Source organism: Vigna radiata, chromosome 1 (genome assembly GCF_000741045.1).
Source record: "Vigna radiata var. radiata cultivar VC1973A chromosome 1, Vradiata_ver6, whole genome shotgun sequence".
Taxonomy (NCBI): Eukaryota; Viridiplantae; Streptophyta; class Magnoliopsida; order Fabales; family Fabaceae; genus Vigna; species Vigna radiata.
Window position 1 is genome coordinate 33356061 of NC_028351.1, and position 6005 is coordinate 33362065.

A 6005-nucleotide genomic window follows, 5' to 3' on the forward strand; every position below is an offset into this window, starting at 1 on the left:
GTCATCATTAAGTTTTGGAGAATATTGGTAATGTAATTGGGTTTTTGTTAATATGATTATAACAGTTATTGTTAATGATTTTACTTGGCAAATGGTTACTGAATCTGTCAACAACATCTGTTTGTTGACCACCATACTGTTTTAGTTTTATTTCATTGCTAGCCCACAATATGTTTTGGGATATTGTTTCCATCGTTCCATCTCTACAAGCTGGCTTTAGGCATTAGTACCATTAATTCTCCCATTGAACAGTTTGCCTTGGTTTTAACATTTACAGACTGTTGGGATATTTTTGTTTGGTTGCAGATTATTCTGCTATTACTTCATTTAGAAACTGACTTGTTTACTCAGTTAGGTTCACTTAATTAGCGACTATAACTTTGGATTTTGTTTGCCTGTGTGAGTTTGGAGCTTTGTATAAGCTCTGAAGTATTCTTTGCATTTGCTTGATTTTCATAGATCCGTTGTTGTGTTTCTCAGTGTCTTGCTTTGAGTCTCTGGTTCTTGTTCATGTTTTGACCATTGAACTTCTAAATATTAGCTTTGATGTGACTTCTAAATATTATTTGTTTATTTTTATTTTGGTTTGTGAGATGTCAGGTTTTCGTGTCACGAAATCTCGNTGTTATATCTTCTTTTTAGGTGCATTNATGAAACAGGTTGTTCTTAANTTGACTTATGAATGATACTGTTTAATGTGCTATAGTTGCTTTCTTACATCGTGTTTCTTTTTGTATATTTTATCTTCCTTTATGCATGCAGGGTATTCGCTGCTTATTCTGAGTCTTGGTGTGTTATGTAATGAGATAGCATAGCATCCATATGTGTCCACTAAGTGCAGATAATTTAAAGTCACTCCTGTTATGTGTAATATTTTACAAGGCTTGTAATACTTTTTACATAGTCGTATTTATGNTGCCACGAATCTACTTTATTTTCACTTGATGGTCACAATACTCCTTGAACTCCTGAATAAGGCCACTTTCTACGTTTCATGTTCAATATTCTCTTCTATCCAATCTCTTTTCTTGCACTGTAAATTAGTTTAAACTTTTTTTAAATACAATCCTATAGAAGTTTATGAAGTTGATAAAGGTTTTGTATATGACATGATTCAATGATATGATGGTGTATAACAAAACCCTATTCTTACCACTGTTCTTTGGTTTTGTCCATGCTCGCTTCCTCCTCCATTCCTCTTTTTGTTTCTTTCCAGTACATTCCTTTTGTGAATATATTTTTTAAATTGAATACATTGTTTATATGTTTTATTGTGCTGTGTCTTTTTGATCTTTTTGATCATGAAACTGTTGCAGTTCAATCTTACTTTTGTGGAATTTAACCTTAAGTTAACCTTACTTGTGCATACTTTTTTGCAGTGATGGAATTCAATAAAGCAAAAGATGGTAGAAATGTAAGTAAAGTGGTTGTCTTGAAAATGTAGTTGTTCCTTTCAATAGTGAAGGTTATTTTTTGTATTTGTTGCAAATAATATGCAGCCTCGATACCGATCGTGGTGTGAGACGAAAGTCATTGTGGAAATTAATTCAAAACTCAGAGAAGTTGACCGGATTCGAATTGGACAAACGCCATTCAAGTGGTGTGTTAATATGGACAAGGTGTTAATTGGGAGGGGCAATGTGGGTCAAAATTCTATGTTGTTGATTATGATTCTCTCTCAAACGACATTCATTGCAGTTGCAAACTTTTTGAGTTTAGAGGAATCTTGTGTCGTCATTGCTTATTGGTCCTAGGTCAGGAAGATGTGCGTAATGTACCAACAAAATATGTTTTACGCCGTTGGAGTAGAAATGTACGTAGAAGACACACTTTGATAACAGCATCTTACAGCAACCACACTCAAGAACCTAAGATGCAGAGATACCAAACTTTGTGTAAATGTTTCTATGACATCGCGGAGGAGGCATGTCAGTCTGAGACTACTTCGAAGAAGTTGCTTTCCGAGTTAAACTCTATAGGAAAAAGTTTAGGGGTACGAACATCACCGACATTGATGTTGGTCAACGATGATGGANTTGACATGCATGGAAATCCCCCTTCTACTGAAGAAGGTCGACCACCTTGTGAAGTTGATGGCTTGGTTGTTCACAGTCCTGTCTCTGTCAAACGCAAAGGGCGACCACNAACAAAGAGAATGCAATCAACAGTTGAAAAATTAACAAAGAAGAAAAAGTCTCATGGTGCTAAAAATAAACATACAGCGAATCATAGTGTGAGTGAAACACAAATTTGTCATTTAATGTTTTTTAGTAATANTATACGCTAATAATCCTTCACTAATACTTTTATTACAGGAAAGAACTGATTGTCATGTTACAAACATCCATAATGTTGAGGACCTTGGAAGTCAACAGATGCTTGAATCTCAAGTTTCACAATCGGGATTCATGTCCTTATTGACATCTGCACAGTACAACAATGATAATGTTGACTTGTCACCATGTACTTATACACACCTTTAGGTNATGGACTTTTGGAAGTGGACCAATTTTTGGGGTATGTTCCTTCATTTCATCATTTTTTGGGTACTTTTAAAACTTTAATTTGAACTTGGTAATATGATTCATTTTGTGTGCAATTATTTGTTTGCAGGAGGAACTTCAAGATATTAGGGAGAACTATGTTTGTGATCCTCATAATATGAGGCGAAAAAAAACTCTTGCAATATATACAGTTCATGTATTACATTTTGATGAAACAAATGTATTGTTAATATTTATTAGTAATGCAATTTGAACATTACAATGATGATTGTGTTAGATTTCGTAATGAATTTGACATGGTTTAATACAACACTGACTATTATTTGTGTATGATATTTGTTGCACAATGTCCAGGAATTGTTTTGCATAATGTGTGTTTAAGGTGCTATTTACAAGGTCTTATTTCTGCACTAAAAATATGCATTTCAAAATAAGTCTGATTAAAACATTCCCTTTTCGTGCAAGAACTTAGCCACAACTACCCACATAAAATGCTTCTGCTACCACTAAAATCTGTGCACCATGAATTCAAACATAAACGTTTTCTTGGGGATGGAGTGCAATGTAAATGTCTCATTAAAACTTATTTAATGAATTTTATTCAATATATCTCGTGGATAACAAGGTCTGGAGTCCAAAAATAATTTCTTCATTGAAAAATGCCCTATTCGTGTCGAAAGTTAGTCTAAACTACCCACTTATAATGCCTTTGCTACCACTACAATTTGTGCACCGTGACTTCAAACATAAACATTTTCTTGGAGATAGAGTGAAATGTAAATGTCTCATTAAAACTTATTTAAAACATTTTTATTCAATATATTTGGTGGATAACAAGGTCTGCAGTTCAAAAATAATTTGTTCATTGCATGATGCCCTCTTCGTGCAGAAAGTTATTCTAAACTACCCACTTATAATGCCATAGCTACCACTTAATTCTATGCACCATAACTTCAAACATAAACGTTTTCTTGGGTATGGAGAGCAATGTAATTGTCTTATTAAAACTTAATTCATGAATGTAATTCAATATATTTGGTGGATAGTAATGTTTAGAGTTCAAAAATTAGTTGTTCATTGAAAGATGCCCTCTTCGTCCATAATGTTTTCTTAAACTACCCATTTATATCATCCTTGCTACCACTTTCTATTCTGCAGCATGATATTAGTTTATGCACAAAAGTTGAATTGTATTCAGTATACAAACCTGCCTAACACAAAAGTTGAAGATGCTTGCCCATCTAAATTCACAAACCTGCCTAACACTTATTTTATGCACACAAACATCACAATCACTAATCAATGTAATAAAAACACCTTCATAAAATCCAAGTAACTTCAAAAAAGTTCAAATAAGTAAATGTTTGTACATCAAAATCAAAAGTTCTATTATCCAGGCCATGTAGAATAGTAACATCATAAGTTCTGTTATCAACATCAATATAACTACAACATATTGAAGTACTCATTTCTGTCTTCTACCATCTACTGTAAATGGAGTTCTCTTGGCCCTACTCTTAATCCTTATTCGAGGTGCAGCTTTCATACGATCATACATTGTGCTTTTCTTGATTGTAAGCTGACCTTCACACCTAGGGGTTTGTTCGTGATGTTGAACCGGTGTGCTTTGTAATGGATCTTCATTTGCGCTAAACGGCATATCATCAAAGTCTTGTCCATTATCATCATTTTTCACTTCACTTGCACTACAAGGCTTATCAACAAAGTCTTCACCATTGTCATTATTGGGGACTTTTTTTTGTCTTCCTTCAAAATACTTTTGAAATGAGCAATACTAGTTTTCATGCTCCCAATAACCCGCGTTTCTTCTTCTATAAAGCGAGCTAATTTGACCTTATCTACTCTATTTTGCTTGTTCGATGGCACTTGATATTTGCCAACAGCTTCTTTCACTATAGCATAAGAAAGCTCTTCTTTCGAAATCCCAACATCAACAACAACCTGAATAAGTTAACAAATAACTCAATTTATCAATCACATAATATAATAAACATTTAGCCAACACATTGCTTAAATGAAAAAGTACTCACCGATCCCTTATTGAAAGCATTCTTTATGAACTTGTCACTGATATTCACATGAATCCAATTCAACAACCTTGGAAACTCTGATATCCTTGTACTGTACTTTGAGTTGGATGTCACAAAATGATGACAAAACCATACCTGGAAAGGGTAAATAAAACAACATTGACACAATAAGTCATCACAAACCTTAACATATCAATCAAATTAATTACTGATTAAATACATAACATATACCTGCAGAAGGTATGCACATCCAGAAACATGAAAATGGCTTTTGCTTCTTTCATTCTTCATTGTTGTTGAAGCACTAGACAAACTTTCTATAAAGTACTCATAAACTACACTACCCCACTTGTAGTTACCCAGACAGCCCAATTCAGAAACAAGGTCAAATAGAATTGGAAAAACTAATCCACTACGACTGGGAAACAAAAATTCACTTATCCCAACCAATAAATATAAGCTGCAAAAGTGTTCTAATGGAAAATTATCATGTTCCTCTAACAAAAAGTCATACACCATCTTAAGATCTACATTCCCATTAGGAAAGTAGTCCCTACAAACACTTTGATGACCAACTTTATTTAAATCAATTGCTTCACCTACAATAGGCAACCCTAAAGATAAACAAACATCAAGTTCATTAAATTCTATAATTTTGTTTCCAAAATAAAACCCTCCCATGTTATCGATCCACCTATCACATAAATCACCCAACACATTCCTACCTATCTTAATAGANTTCGGCAACAATAAAAACCAAGAAAAAATAGTCTTCTCAATAAAAGCCTTTTGTTCAGGATTCAGTCTTTCGTTCAAAGCACCAACCAATTGTGTCTTGCATGAGTGTTTAAAAACTAACTGCATACCAAAAATTCGTAAGTATTCAAATACATAACAACAACAAATGCATGCAAATGTAATACAACCACACATACCTTCTTCCTCGTATAAGAACATTCAGTCTTTTGTCCAACTTCCTCCATTACACTACACCAAAATAAGGTCAACAAATATATTAAGAACATTATGCTGAAAATTAGATTCCACCCAAGTTTAAACCTATATTAAGGACATGACAAGGTAGATTCCATCAAGCAATGCTAATAATTACACCACTCAATTTTGAAATTAGACAACTCAACTTCTTAAACAAACATATTCTGGGAAAGTGATGACCAATGCTAACAATTGATTTCAACTTCACTGCAAAAATCCTTTTCATATAATCAACCTTTACATTTTGCATACATGAATATATATTAACGAATCTGAGTGATGGTGTTATGCTAACTATCTTTTTTCAAAACAACTATCAATATCTGGTAGGTTTTCCTTAAAAACGTTCACAGTGATATGGTTATACTTATGGCCGCAAGAGCATCAAGGATACAGAACCACGATAGCGAGTTCGAAGCACACAAGTTCATCTCAGACAAAGTATCCAACAATA